The sequence below is a fragment of the Sorex araneus genome, chromosome 1 (assembly GCF_027595985.1).
Source record: "Sorex araneus isolate mSorAra2 chromosome 1, mSorAra2.pri, whole genome shotgun sequence".
In the NCBI taxonomy this organism is placed as follows: domain Eukaryota; kingdom Metazoa; phylum Chordata; class Mammalia; order Eulipotyphla; family Soricidae; genus Sorex; species Sorex araneus.
In genome coordinates this window covers 55,185,638-55,202,253 of record NC_073302.1, presented here as the reverse complement: position 1 = coordinate 55,202,253, position 16,616 = coordinate 55,185,638, and the positions used below count along the sequence as shown (strand labels likewise).

Genomic DNA, 16,616 nt, shown 5'->3' with positions numbered 1-16,616 from the left:
CCTGGCGCTGACTTCAGGGATCATTCCTGATGGACTACGGGATTACATGGGGTAGTGGGGGTTGAACCCTTGTAGGCCATGTGCAAGGCAATTGCCATGCCCACAATACTATCTTTCCAGTTCTAGATTTGACCTATTTTAATGAAGATGTAATAAATTGGCATTCTGACATAAGGACCACGTTCAACTAGTGTTCAAATTCTAATTCGTCATTTCTCAAAATATCATTTTTCTTATCTGTAAAATGGAGAAACCAGAAGGCCTAGAATGATAGTAGAGTGGGTGGGGTGTTTGCCTTGCATGGCTTCCATCCTGGCATCTCATACAGCACTCCCCCAACCCCAGCACTGCCAGGAGTATTCCCTGATTACAGAGCCAGGAGTAAACCCTAAGGATCCCCAGGTGTTGGCCCAAAACCAAATTAATAAAAAAGATATGGAGAAACCAAACTCATAATCTTGTGTTGTTGAAAGGAGTAAAGAGATATTCTGTCTGAATTACCCACAGTACATGTTTAAATAATCAAACTATCCGTGAAACATGATTTTGATATTTAGAACTTCAGAATGCATTCTAAAATTTCAGGCCAGATGGTAAAATTCATGAACACATATGGTGCGAGCACAAATCATTAAGTATTTGTTCATTAGAATCTGTGTTCTTTTGGGCAACTAGGGTTGGTGTCTGTAAGGTAGATATAGATGGCAAAGGAATTGAGTCACTAATAGCAATGAAAGCCTTCAGAGAAAATTTTATTCTGTATCTTTGACCTTCCCAGATAGGTTCTGGGTCCATCCGGTTTCCCAGAAAATCAGAATGTGAAGATGCAACCTGGAACCCTGTGGTGCCACCCCTTCTGCCTGACTGTGTTTGTCAACACAAGCCACGGGTAGCCTTGGCTTTTCTTCCCTCTGTGACAGGAACATACCCTGTCAAGTCATTTCTTCTTTGAGATTTCACAGTTGGAAATGGAAGGAGGCACTCTTGAGAACACAATCCAGCAGTTTAATGCTTGTTGTCAATTAATTTATTTATTTTAAATTTTTTATTAGTTTTAAATTCTCTTCTTCAAACTCCTTGTCTGGGCCACTTAGGGCAAAGGGAATTTTGGTGCAGAAATGAAGGCTGGCCGAGCCTCTCTCACCCTCCGGTCAGAGAACAGCGATTTTAACAGCATTTCACACCTTCATCTCCCTATCTAGTATCCAGATTTGTGCTGGATTTTATCATTCCTGCTTCCTGTTTTACAAAGTTTACTGGTTCCTAGAGCTACAAAAATCCCATTTGCTAATTACCCTAATAAAATATTAAGCATTTTTCAAGCAATAAACTTAAATGAGGAAAAAGTTTGTGATTCCCTTCTCTTCATTTCTCCCCACAACCTTTCTAAAGGAAAAATAACACTCTGCTTTGCCTTCGTTTTCTTTAGGGCCAAACTCCCTTAAGAAATATCTGTTTTTCCTTGTCCTCAAGGTTCCTTGATTTCACATGTTCTACTACTTCATATCACCTTTCTAGAAAAGGAGACTTGATTTCCCATTAACCCTTAACAACTACCCTGATACATAAGTGCATACCAGAAAAAGAAAACTGCCTTGAGAACACCTCTAACATTACTTTGTATGGGTTATTTCTCCTCACAAACCAATTCTCCTACTCTAGCTGGATATCTTATAGTTCAATTCTGACACTATTAATTGGAGTTAGCATCAGATACTATAGATTAAAGACAAAGTTCCAAAAATTGTCCTTACATACTCTCCCTCCCCTCCCTCCTTTCCCTCCTCTCCCTCCTTTCTTCCATACCTCCATCACCCTCCCTCCTTCCCTACTTTGCTCCTTTCTTCCTCCTCTTCTTCTTTCCTTCCCTATATCCATCCATCCTTCCTTCCTTCCTTCCTTCCTTCCTTCCTTCCTTCCTTCCTTCCTTCCTTCCTTCCTTCCTTCCTTCCTTCCTTCCTTCCTTCCATCCATCCTTCCTTCCTTTTTTTTCTTTTTGAGCCCTCTGGAAATTTGAGGATTTCCACCTGTGACTTGTAGATCCATGAGAAATTCATGGAGTTGAAAAGAGAACAGGCTCTGGAGTTCTCAAATGTGAATTCATATTAAACTCAAATATGAATTTAACTTTTATCTTATGGCAAGTTCAGAGAACTTGGGCAAAATTTACAGTCTCTCTGAGCCTCCATAGTTTTTTAAAAATTTTATTGAAAAACTGTGAGATAGTTACAAGCTTTCATGTTTGGGTTACAATTGCACAATGATCAAACACCCATCCTTCCACCAGTGCACATTCCCCACCACCAATATCCCCGATATAGCCCTCCTTTCCCATCCTCCCCCTGCCTCTAAGGCAGACAATATTCCCCATATTCTCTCTCTACTTTTGGGCATTATGGCTTGCAACACAGACACTGAGAGGTCATCATGTTTGGTCCATTGTCTACTTTTGGCACACATCTCCCATCCCGACTGATTCCTCCAGCCATCATTTTCTTAGTGATCCCTTCTCTATTCCATCTACCTTCTCCCCTCCGCTCATGAAGCAGTCTTCCACCTATGGGGCAATCCTCCCGGCCCTTGTATCTACTGTCCTTGGGTGTCAGCCTCATGTGATGTTATTCTATACTCCACAAATGAGTGCAGCCCTTCTATGTTTGTCCCTCTCTTTCTGACTCATATCACTTAGAATGATACTCTCCATGTCTATCCATTTATAAGCAAATTTCATGACTTCATCTCTCCTAACAGCTGCATAGTATTCCATTGTGTAGATATACCAAAGTTTCTTTAACCAGTCATCTGTTTTAGGGCACTCAAATTGTTTCCAGATTTTGGCTATTTGCTTTCCGCAATGAACATATAGGTACAGATGTCATTTCTACTGTGCTTATTTGCATCCTTGGAGCCTCCATACTCTTAATTAATGCATACAGCCTGTTTCTCCTTTTGAGAATGAGAATGATACAAACACACCCACAGGATTGCTGTGAAGGTTAAGATCAAATTGTTTCTGTGAAAATCTTGCTATTGTAACACCAATTAAAGAATAATTCTCACCTAACATAAATATTAATCATTAGGAAAAAAGAAAAACTGGTAGAAATTATTTCATCTTAAGTAGGGAAGATTTTTCTTATTCCTATTATCTGATTTTTCTTTTTCTTATTCCTATTTCCCATCAACAATGTCCCTCATTCCCCTCCCAACATCCCCTCCCCATCCCTCAACCCCCTGTCATCTGCCTCTAAGGCAGGCACTTTTCTTCTTCCTCTCTCTCTCTTTCTGTGCATTACGGTTTGCAATACAGGTACTAAGAGGTCATCCTGTTTGTTCAGGACATTCAGTATTTTTATCAGGAAAGTAAGACTGGAGTAGTTTTTTTTACTGGGTGGCAATTTTAGAGTGTGGATGTGACTACTGAGGCTTCTAGGAGTAGAGCATGGTAGACGGAGGTAGCCCATCCCATCCCGAGAAAGCCTGGAGATTTCAGTCACAAGATCCGCATACCCAAATTTTCAGAGATTATATCTCAGTAAAATCCATCTCAAGATGGTGGAGTCCATCCAGGAGCATGGAAGCAATTTTATATTGTGAAGAAAGCAGCTGCTTCCAGGGCTCTGCTTGAGTGGGCACCAGGCTGACCTGTCCTCCTCTGATTTACCCTGGTCTGGTCAGCCTTGATTGGGTTTGATATATACTGCAGCTCTTGATCTCTTTCAAGATTTATATATGGGTCTCTGAAGCAAGACTGGTAGAAGAGCTTATATGGTGGCACTAGAGTTGAGTCATGGGGGTGACTGCCAGTGCTTTCAGGAGTATAGGGAAGTGGGGGGAAGTAGCTCATTCTGACCCCCCAAAAAGCCTGGAGATTTAAATCACAAAACCCACAAATCCAGATTTTCAGCAGATTATATCTCAATGAGGTCCATCCTGAGACATTGGAGTCCTGCTGGGGCATAGTGGCACTTTTGGATTATGGAACCAAGTGGCTACTAACATTGGCTCTGCTTGAGCAAGCACCAGGCTAACCAGATCTCTCCTATTTACCCTGGACTGTTCATCCTTGTATGGTGAGAGATTAACTTTTGATCTCTTTCGAGATTTATTTAGCTCAGCCTGTATATCTGAGCTGGAGATGGTTTGTTAGGCTCCCACATACCTAACTTTTGGCCACTTAATTTCTTGGGAAACTTGGTCGTGAGTTGTTGGGGTCCAGGCAGAATCACAGCGGCAATTTTGTGGGATCAGGAAGGCTGAAGGCACCATGAGGCTGCTGATTTACTCTCCCCATGGGTACAGGTTGACCTGCTGATGACACTGCACCCCCTCTATGCATTTTTGAGCTTACTTCACCTTTATGTTTTCTAAATTTTCATGAATTTCATCTAGACTTAATGTATATAGAAACCAAAGCTTTTTACATTTTCTTTTGAAGATCTCTTCTTACATTTTCCTCTTACTTCACCCACCTGAGTACTCAGTCTGTAGACTCTAATGTGGTAGTTCTCAGCCTTAGTTTTATGTGAAGTTTACTTAGAGTCCTTTAAAACTGTTGATAACCAAGTACCACTCCAGATGGATTCCATAAGAAACTTGTAGACCTCAGTAATTTATTTTTTCTGTATAGCGAGATAAAATATATGAGGGAATTCTTTGCTCAAATCATGTAACTTAATAGATTTTTACAAACTGATTCTCTTATGTAAAGAAAGACACCTATAGGGCCAGAGATAGTACAGTAGGTAGGGCATTTGCTTTGTATGTGGCTGACCCAAGTTCTATCCACAGCATACCATATGGTCCCATGAGTACCTCCAGGAGTAATTCCTGAATGCAGAGCCAGGGTAACCTCTGAGTATCACTGGATGTGCCCCCCATCCCCAGGAGGAATGGGAAAGGAACCTACTTCAAAAAACTGAATATTATCATCATGGGGTTACAAGCCACAAACTATTCTGACTTTTCTTTTTTTAAAATTTTTATTATTAATTTTTATTAAAAACACTATGATTTACAAAGCTGTTCATTAAATAATTGCTTCAGGCTTTTAATGTTCCAACACCACCAGTGTGACCTTCCCTTCACCAATATCCCCCCTGACCCCACCCTGCCCCCTTTCAGCCCAGTGATTTCTTTTTCCTTTTTCTTTTTTTTTTATTAGTGAATCACCGGGAGGTACAGTTGCAGGCTTACAAACTTTCATGATTGTGTTTCAGTCATACAGTGATTGAGTACCCGTCCTTCCATCAGTGCCCATTTTCCACCACCAATCGTCCCAGCATCCCTCCCACTATACCCACCCCATCTTCTCTACCCTGCCCTGCCTCTGTGGTGGGGCATTCCCTTTTGCTCCCTCTCTCCTTTTGGATGTTTTGGTTTGCAATAGAGGTATTGCAATATCATGCAATATCATGTTCGGTCTATAGTCTACTTTTGGAACACATCTTTCAACCCGAATGGGTCTTCCCAGCATTCTTTACTTGGTGGTCCCTTCGCTATCTCAGCTGCCTTTTCCTTCAGCATATGAAGCCAGTTTCCAAGCTATGGAGCAGACCTCCTGGTCCTTATCTCTACTACTCTTGGGTGTTAGATTCCAATTTTGTTACTTCATATTCATATCATGTTAAGTGAAATGAGTCAGAAAGCGAGGGATAGACATAGATATTCTGACTTTTCTTACCATACCGGGGTTTTTTTCCCATTTCAGAACTTAAATAGAATCATAGAGCATTATTTTTGATCTAGTTTCCTCTGCTCACTTTTATACTTGTAATTGTGTGTCACAGTAGGTTTTTTTTTCTATAATTCTCATTAGTACAGTATTCCACTCTGAGGGTATAGCACAATTAATTTTCTCACTGATACATGTAGAGGCTTCAGCTTTTCTGCTATTTTCAACATGTCTATTCTATCACTGACACTGTCATCCCATTGCTCATCAATTTGCTTGATTGGGCACCAGTAACATCTCCATTGTGAGACTTGTTACTGTTTTTGGCATATCGAATACACCACAGATAGCTTGCCAGGCTCTGCCATAACATATATCATGAGATATAATTTCAAATTGCCTAGTATTTATATGTGAACACTAATGAGGGAGGGAAATACTCTCAACATATGTATATTTAATGTTAGCAATCTAATAGCTAGTAATAATCAAACTTTTAAGCAAGCTAACTGGCAAAGGGTCAAATGCAATCCATTTAATAATGGTGCATCAGACTATCACAAAAGCAATGACTTTGAATAGCATATGTCTTTATTAGTATGAGTTAGACAAAGTTAGAACTTTATAAGAGGAAAACACTTTTGTCTATTCTACTCTACATATACACATTTATAACACATATACATTATTCCTAAAGTAGAAATGCTGGGGCATAGGGTTCATAGTCTCTTCAGCTTTGGTAAATACCAATCAGTTGTGTTCCAAACAATTTTTCATGCATATACTGAAATTTTGATTTTTTTCACTTTAAATATTCTTATGAGTAGGTTTCAGCACAGTGGGTAGGGTGTTTGCCTTGCACGCAGCCAACCCGGGTTCAATTCCTCCATCCCTCTCAGAGAGCCTGGCAAGCTACCGAGAGTATCTCGCCTGCACAGCAGAGCCTGGCAAGCTACCCATGGCATATTTGATATGCCAAAAACTATAACAACAAGTCTCACAATGGAAATGTTACTGGTGCCCACTCAAGTAAATCAATGAACAACGGGACAACAGTGTTACAGTGCTACCAAATTAACAAAGTTTCTTTTCAGATGTTCACTCAGTACTTGGTTAATTTTAATAATGTTTTAATGTCTCTTGTGCATTTTTAAAAATTGGAACTTTTAGTTGTTGTTTTGGGGACCATGCCTGGTAGTGCTCAGGATTTGCTCTCAGCTCTGTGCTCAGGTGAATCACTCCTGGCTCTGCTCAGGGGATTATGTATAGTGCCAGAGTCAAACCTGGGTTCACTAAATGCAAGGGAAGTGCCCTGCCAAAATACTACTTCTCCGGTCAATAAAAAAAGCATTTTTCTTAATAGTCAAAAATTATTTTAGTTTTCCATAAACTTGCCCTAATTTGGATATAGATATAATGATTATTTTAACCCACTCTGCTCATTGTCTTTAACTGTTCTTCATCTTTTCTTTTGAAAGGAAAAGATCTTAAATTTAGTAGATGTCAGTTTGCATTTTCTTTTTAAGTGATGCTCTTTTTTGCCCTATTTTAATAAATTTTTATATGATATGTTTATGTAAAGATCGTGAGTATGTTTTCCTGTGTCATTTTCTAAAAGTTATATTGTTGTTTCTTCCACAGTTGGAGTTGTAATCCACTTAAAATTTGCTTTGAAGCATAGTGAGAAGTGGAGTTAGCAATCAGTGTTTTACACTTTGTTGACATAGTGACCCAGTATATACTTGGTACAGTTAATTAGTAAACCCAGTACCACCTTTGAAAGCATCAGTATTATAGGTCACCAACTTTGCTCTCTCTGAGATGTCCTACTTTATCCTCACATCTAAGATCCTATTCTTTAGAATTCATCTATTAGAAAATTTTCTTTTCTTTTTTCTTTATGGGTCACACCCGGTGATGCTCAGGGGCTACTCCTGGCTTTGCACTGAGGAATCTTGCACTCAGGAATCACTTATGGTGGTGCTCAGGGGAACCATGTGGGATGCTGGGAATCGAACCCTGGTTGGCTGCAAGCAAGGCAAACACCTACCTGCTGAAGTCATCTTGCCTTAATGTCTTTCAGGTTATCCTACATTAAAAAATAATTTCTCCATATTTTTGGTGAGAGGGCCACATACCCAGGTGTACTCAGAGCTTACCTCTGACTCTGTGTTCAAGGATCGCTTTTGATGGGGCTCATGGGATCATCTTGGGTGCCAAAGATTGAACTCAGGTTGACTTCATGCAAGATAAGCACCTTGCTCTCTGTACTGTTTCAACAGCCCCAAGAAGAATAATTTCTAAGCATAAATCTTATTTTATCTAAATAAACATCCATTTGAAGGTTTTGATCTTAAATAATTCTATATGTGTTCCCATCCAAAGGTACTGGGAACACATTGTAGATTAAAACAATTTGAGCTCCTTACCAAGAAACTCAGGGCTCTTCAAAATTTGGCATCAACTTTGTCCTCTTGAGATTGTTTCCTCAGACTTGCAATTCAACCTCATACTTCTCAAAATTTTCAAGTACACCAGGAGCTGTCATGTGCCTTTCCTCAGGCTAAACAGAAAAGTGGAGTCATGTGTTCTTTATGGCTCACTCTTCAGCTAAGCCATCTCCTCTTGAACCTGTGGCTCCCCACAACCTACTCTCCTAGGTAGAATTCACTGCTCTTTTTGTGGTGTGAAAACTTTATAACCTTGCCAATAATGTGGTTGTGTCTACCTCATATCATAGATATATTTGTGAGAACACATATCAAGTGTTCTCTCAACTTGTTCCCCCACTAGTTGATAAGCTAATTGGGAGCAGAGGCTGGGGATTTCTTATCTCCAGGTCTTTCTGCTAGCATAGTCCCTGTCACGTAGTAAGTACTTAATAAATATGTGTTTTATTCCTTTTATCAGAGAAAATATTATTTATTACATATTTCTTCAATAAGGCAACACAAATTCAAAATTCTTCCATATAATAGGATGCATAATTATTAAGTGTAACTTATTTAATGATTTTGATTACATCCTAATGTACTTAAAGAAATCTAGACAGGAGAAAGATAAAGACACAGTGGGCTCAGATATGGTAAAATAATGCCAGATTGCCATCAGTATGACTCGTGCTTCCAAATTCTGCTCTCACATTTTAAAGTTAGTGTGTAATTAGATCTTGACAACAGGCTTTAGCTCCATTTCAAAGCACGATAGGCGGCCTTTTCCATACTGCAGTCTTTTCTAAGGCTTGGGAAGAATGCATTCAGCCTATATTTTATAGGATGTCAAATCTTTTCAATGAAACCATTCAATTCACAATCACTAAGTAAGCAGCTTCTGTATGTTCGACTGTGCTAGAAATTTTCATACTTAGAGCAGGAAACAGGAAGGTTGAGATATGATCATTGTATATGTAGGGGAGAGTAGAGCTCAAATGAGGGAAGAGTCACATTTTTGTAGCACTAGAAATGGCATAGTGTGTCAGGGGAAAACTTTGCTGAGAAGATGTGCTCATGTTGTATTGACAAGCAAAAAATGAAAGAGGCCATTCCAAGAACAGGAACAGTTCTCAAAATTTGGGGAAAGTGCCAGAAGTTTGCTATGGAAAAACAAAACAAGCAAACAAAAAACAGGGCATGCTTTTTTTTGAGAAGTATTTTGAAAAGAATCTTTTGAAATAAGATAACTTGAAGAATTTAAGGAATTTTCTAAATCTCCTTTTTCTCAGTTTCTTGTGGATGATGAAACTGAGACTCAGAAAAGTCAAGTAGCATGCAGAAATCAGTGTGTGATTTCTTGTAAAGACATTGAGGACTTTTACATTTTCACATGCAAGATTCAAAAATTATCTGAAATTGCGGGGGGTGTGGGGGGGAGTTTCACTGTGGTTCTTGGTGGTGGGATATATGCACTGGTGAAGGGACGGGTGTTGGAGCATTATGTAACTGAGACTTGAGCCTGAAAGCTTTGTAACTTTCAACATGGTGATTCAATAAAAAAAAAATTATTTATCTGAAATACAAAGAAAATAAAGATATACTGTAGATGTATGTATTTTAATATTTTAATGTGATCCCTTAAACATTTAACTATGTCATTTAACTATGTATAACAATATTATTGTTTGGGTTAAGAAAATCAGTGTCGGGGTATAAGTGGTGTCAAAGGCATTTGACTTTGGGTTTTTTTTTGTTGTTGTTTAGGGTGGTACCAGAGCTTCAAAACCAGGGACCTCACACACACACAAAAAAAACCAAAACTTTTATTGAAGTTAAATTGGTTTACAGCATTATATAAGTTTCAAATATGCAGTGTTACAAATCAGTACTGTACAGGTTACATTATGATCCCCTCCAGATTTTATGTTCTAAATGCTGTTAAATTTATAAGTTAAGACAAAATCTTGGAGAACCCGAGAGTGGCTACACACAAACAACTCCTCCGCTCCTAAAAGACTATGATCCTGAGGCCTAATGACTTCTTTCAGCACCCAGCAGCTTCTTGCAGAAATGCTTCTAGACTGTGAACTTAGATACAGCCCCATGCTGCTCCAGGAGGGGAAGGGTTTTGCTCTCTCGACCTTTCCTTTCCTAGTGGCGTGGCGACCGCAATTTTATGGAGCCTGCTAAGGGGAGGTATGAGCTTTCAGTGATGTAACTTCTGGCATAAATTCTCTGGACTTAACTACTATAATACCAGTAATCAAAAATCCAAAAGCCCTCGTATGCTCTTCATTCTCAGTAATGGAAAGCAAATTATCAAATGATGCCTTTTTGGCAGGTCTGTTTTGGGTAGGCAAATTCCAGTTAACAATAGTGAGTTTTCTGTTGAAATATTGAATATAATCAAAGTAAAGAGAAAGTGAAGTGAAAATCATCAGCGACACAGGCAAAGTGTGGGGGGGGAGGTATACTGGGGTTTTTCGTGGTGGAACTTGTGCACTGGTGAATGGATGGGTGTTTGATCAATGTATGACTGAGTTTTAAACCTGAAAGCTTTGTAACTTTTCACATGGTGATTCAATAAAAAAATAAAAAGATATATGACAACTGAAAAAAAAAAGACAAAATCTTGCTATATTTCTTATTTCAAAATGTTTTATACTATATAGTATGTATCAATGATAAGCTTCAAGTTTAAAAATCTATTATGTACTTTAAAAGAAATCACACAGTGAGGTTCTGTGGTAGGGCACATGCTCTTCATCTATGAGGCGCTGGGTCTAATCCCTGACACCAAAAAGGGAAAAAACACACAAAGCGGAAAAGTTTCTCTGACTCTTAAAAATTCTCAAGAATTGAATTTTATCCAATCAGCAATACAGGCATGGCCAGGAATATAGTACAGGGGTTATCCCTGACATCACACAGCCTCCCAGGCACTTCTGAATATGATCTTGAATCACCATGGAAGTAGTACTGATGGTCCTTTGCACCACAAGTCTGAGCAGTATGTGTCTTCCTTGTGCTCTGGCACAAAAGTCAAAACAGAGATGCTGATGGATAGATCGAAAGGCCATAGACCTGTAAATGAACCAAGAGAGCAATCTGGAAGATAGGCTCACCCAGCTGCATTAGGTGGTGGGCAAGGAAAGCTATAGAAGGCAAAGGTGGTTGCTTCTCCAAGGATATATCTGAGGTTTTGTAGCAAGATTGCAGGCCTTGCAAAATTGTGGTCAAGAGAGTCAGATTTCAAGCTTTCAAGCAGAAGAGCTGGTCACAGAGTAGGGATGAGCAAGAGAAGCAGGAGGCCATTTGTTCCTCTGTGTCTAGAGGGACATTTAGAGTGTCAAGACTATGGCTGTATCTTCTACCTCCCAAATCTTGTTTAACCTCACTTTGGGCTAATACTAACTCCATAACGTTGGGAAGAGATGGGCAGCTGAACTCACAATAGAATACCCCAGCCTCCATATTCATAGCAGAGAGCATAAAAAGAGGAGTGCTTTCCCCTCTCCAGGGTCTGTGTCTGTGTGCATCTGTGCTGGTTATTATTTTTGCTTTTTAGCACTTAATATTGACAACAACCTTGTGAATGAGATATTTTTCAGGAATTCAATCTACCAGGACTTGAAGCCCGGGTTTTTATCTCTGTTGTATGAGCCAAACTGAATTATCCTGTTTTCATGAAAGAGAAGATAGAATTGTTTGTTTGGATAATAAAAATTGATTAAGATTTAGCCTGTTAGCACATTAGTGAACACGGTAGTGACCTCATGGAACTCCACTCTCAGTTGAGTGGAAAGAGCTCTGGCAGCAGCAGAGCAGAGCTTCTGCCTTACTCCACTGAGCTCTCTGACTTCTCTTCAGCTGTTTCCAGAATTAGAAAGCTCATTAGGAATTCTCCAGCCCAGATTACACTGTAGAATTGGGAGCCAATTCAGATGGAGCCTCGGCTGCCCCACTTTGTCTTGAAAAGATAGCATAGATTCTGAGTCCAAAAAATGAAACTGCCATTTTTAGCAGACCATATAACAGGAGTGCACCCCCCTACACACACACACACACACACACACACACACACACACACTTCCTTTTCCTTTCTTTTTTAGAATAGACCAACCAACCATGTGCAGTCTTCCTCATTTTACTCCCTGCTGTTTAAATTCCTGCAATACCTTTTCTTTCACAAATCTCTGAAATGTGAACTCAGCAAGCTTTTCTTTATTTTCTTTTTTTTTCTTTTCTGGATCACACCCAACAATACTCAGGGATTACTCCTGGATCCACATTAAGGAATTACTCATTGCAGTGCTTGGGGGGAACCATATGGGATTGGAGGGACTGACCCTAGGTCAGCCTCGTGCAAGGCAAACCTACCCACTGTACTATCACTCCAGCCCTAGCAAGCCTTTCTTTTGAGTGTGTTTCCTGATGGCATTTTGCCAATCATTCCTTGCCAACTTTTCTCTTCCTAAACAATTCTCTTTATAACACTGTATCACTGTATCACTGTCATCCTATTGCTCATCGATTTGCTCGAGCAGGTGCCACTCCAGGAACACGAAGAGCATTAGCAGCTTCTCCTTACTCATCCTTCCCAACACTGCCGTATTGGGGGCTTTTTCAGGGTCAGGGGAATGAAGCTCATTATTGTTACTGTTTTTGGCATATCAAATACACCACAGGTATCTTGCCAGTCTCTAATGTGTGGGTGGGATCTCCAGGATATTTATACCACTGAGCATATTTTGTAATAGAAACTTTGTGACAGGAAGTTACAGGTTAGAATAGTGCCTAGATTGTCAAAGTATTATGAATGTTGTTTATACAGTTCAGCCAATATTTTTTTTCCTGCCTGGAAATGAAGTAGTAACTATTTCAGTTAAGTTTTTCACAATGCAAGTAATACACACATGTACTATTAAAAACAAATTGTTTGCAGAAACTTTTATACAACAACACACTTCTTCCCTTTTCCTTGTTCCAGAAACAATACTTTCAACATGCTTTTGAGTTTTCCTTATGTTTTTCTTCAAATCTTAAAGCAACATGTTCATGTCATTCCTGCTTGGTTTACCAATTTCGGTTAATTTCTCTGATTTTAGTTTGGAGCATGAGAATTGGTTGCTCTTTTCCTGTCTTTTCATCCTTCCATATTCCTTTTCTCTCCCATTTAGCCAGGTATAATTCTTTTAGGTTAGTATTTAGTCTTTAAATTTAACTTGTACAAAAGATGAGATGTAGAAAAGACCAACATTTGTTTAAAGTATAACTTTTTATTTTCTTTTTTAATTCTGATATTTGTTCCAACTTTATTAACTATGCAATTTTGTCATTTTTACTTGAATTCATATTTTAAAGTAAAGCAGTTTATTTCCACACATTAACCACTCTCCCTGGCCTGTTCCCCTTGGCCTTGGATATTTCAGACTTTTTAAAAATATCCCACAAATGAGTGCAGTCATCCTATGTCTATCCGACTCCTCCCGATTCATTTCACTCAGCATGGTACTCTCCAAGTTCATCCATTTGAAAGCAAATTTTATGATCTCATTTTTTCCTAAGAGCTGTGTAGTATTCCATTGTGTAGATATACCATAGTTTCTTTATTCAGTTGTCTGTTTTCAGGCACTCAGGTTATTTCCAGATTCTCGCTATTGTGAATAGTGCTGCAGTGAACACAGAAGTGTAAATGGTGTTTGTGGTATGTGTTTTTGGACCCCCGGGGCACAAGTCCAGAAGGGTATCACTCGTCAGTGGTTGGAAATTACCACAAGGGATGGAGGATAGAGGGTAGAAAAGATAAAGAAGGATTCATTGTGACAACATTCGTTGAAAATAATCACTCTGGGCAAGAACTGAATGTTGAAAGTAGGTAAAGGGACATACTTCATATAACCTTTCATCATCTGTATTGCAAACACAATGCCTAAAATGGGAGAGAAAAAGAAAAATGGATTGAGACAGAATGAGAGAGAGGGAGACAGACAGAGAGAGAGACAGAGAGAGAGAGATCCCTGGAGATGCATGTTTGGAGAGTGGGAGGGAAACTGGGGACATTGGTCCTGGGAAATTACTCTGGTGAAGGGTTGGGTGTTGGAACATTGTATGACTAAAACCCAATCCTGAATAGCTTTATAATGCTCTGTCACATGGTGATCCAATAAAACAAAAATTAATATTAAAAAAAGTCAATATAGAGTATATTTTATTTAGAAAGTTTTGTGACCCAATTAAAATATGTAGCCTCAAATAAAAGTGAAACAGTTTAATTTCTAAGGGTTTTTCTCTATTTTAATGTATAATGTATTAGATGCCTGAGAATATTAATGATAGCTATTTTTCCTATCTGAGTTGTTTTCTCTACTTTATATATTCGATGGTTTTAGTCTGTCATAATAGAGGCTTTTTGCAAAATTTGATATTAGTAATTGACCTTTTCAGCCATTTAAATATAGGACAGGCAGAACTATGTTTTATGGTTGATAGGGATCTAACTTCCAGTAGTATTATTCTAATGTGATTATACTAGGGTTATTACAGTGGATGCTTACAGCTATGAATGTCTTTTAACCTCTTCTATTTAACTGCTTACATTTTCCAAAGGAGAATCTTCTAGACCCTTTATTAATTAGGATACCACATGTATGCTAGTTCTGTGAGGTTCAAGTAGAGAAATGGCCTGTTGGGTGTCACAATCACAAATTAAAGTATCATCTCATTTTAAGTAGTCACTTTTAGTCAATGATACTGCTACATTGGTTGTTGAAAAATATTATTTTTTGTAGAAATTTTTATTTAACTTTTTTCTTATTTTCTTTCACTGTTAACTTCAAAAGAGTCTCAGTTACAATTCACCAAAGGATATGACTTGAGACTGCTTATAAAAACCACTGCCATAATATACTACTCGTTTCCAAGATATTATATTCATTCATTTACCCTTTTCTTCAGCAGACATGTATAAATGTCTTCTATGCACACTGCTTTCTGCTAAGAGATGCTTAGAGATGCTCTGAGAGATACGTGGGTCAGCATACCAGGTCCTACTCTCATGGGTCAGGGGAGAGATTGCTCATAGGATCTCTCCTGAGTGGGGGCAGTTTCCTCAGTAAAACCAGTGAGGGCAACTTGAACTACATAATGAAGATGGAAATATAAAGATGGGGGGTAATTAGAGTACTTATAATAATTTGTATTTTAGAATAAGGTTATGTATAAAAAGTGAGAAAAATAGGTATTTCCCTTCAAATCATAAACCTTTTACACCAATCTTTAACAATTTTCACCTTGGTTTCATGCTCTAATTTTACAATTCATAATAAGCTCCAAAAACACCCAAACTTTAAAAATTTTTTGGAGTACATATTACTGGGAAGAGAAAAAGAGGGCAGTTGTAAGGAGAGGAAGGCAGAATTATAAGGGGCAGGCATTAGTGGTGAAAACATTTATGGTGAGACAATCCAGGCTGAGATTTGATTATAGGAATTTAATATCTTAAATTTATATTTTCCAGGTTACTCTGTTCTTTATAGCCTTTAAAGATTGTTTTAAAATGTTAAAATTTAAAGATGGTTAATTCAGAAGTTTGGTGGTACTTTTCAAGAACACAAACATTTTACTCATTGAGGTTATTGGAGCAGGAGAAGTAGTACAGTGAGCAGGGCACTTGTCTTGCATGCAGCTGACTGACTTTGGTCCCAGGGCACCACATATGGTCCTTTGAGGCCTGCCAGGGCAGGATCCCTGATTGCAGAGCCACCAAGAGTAAGCCCTGAACACTGGCAGGTGATACCCAGAAACCAAAGGGAGAGATTATATTATAAATATTTAGTAAGTTTATAATTAAGAAATTGGATCACCAAGTATGTGGCTAACTACTGTTTTGACTGATTTGAAAGAATATGTAAAATTAAAGAATGTTTATTCCCTTTCTCATGAAAATGTAGAACATATTCAAGATGTTCTTAAATAGAAGACTAAGACTCTTAGTAATTGAATATTCAAAATGATGATATGTTAAACTGTTACAATTACTTCTTGTAAAGGGAAACAAAACCTTTAAACAGAATAAAGATATATGCACAAATAAATAAGCAGCTTTCATAAAAAAATACATTGTTAAAGACAGGAGCAGGTAGGGTATTTTCCTTGCATATGCCAACTTGTAATACATATACTTAAATCTGATTTTCACTTTACAATTTGAAAAATGCTCCAATCTGCTGTAAATTGTAAAGCCTTGGACCACGACTGACTTATTCATTGTAATACCCTGGGGCTAGGAGGAATCATCTTGCAAAAATTCTCCTTGCTTACAGTTTTAACCTTGAAATCAATGTTTAAAATGAAAGCCTATTTTAAATAAATGTTCAGTATTAACTAACAACCTCTGAAATGGTGGAAATCAATTCATTCAATAACTGTGCTTTTATTGGGTTTCTATGCAGATAGGTTTGGGGCACAGTCTTAGTTCAATTTACAGTCCCAACTCTGATAAAATGAGA

General features: G+C 38.4%; 1 protein-coding gene across 1 annotated transcript in view; it reads left to right on the top strand.

Annotated features, from left to right (window-relative positions):
• SH3GL2 (SH3 domain containing GRB2 like 2, endophilin A1) overlaps positions 1-16,616 on the top strand; it is a 214,630-nt gene that overhangs the window by 185,080 nt on the left and 12,934 nt on the right. The window lies entirely within an intron of this gene.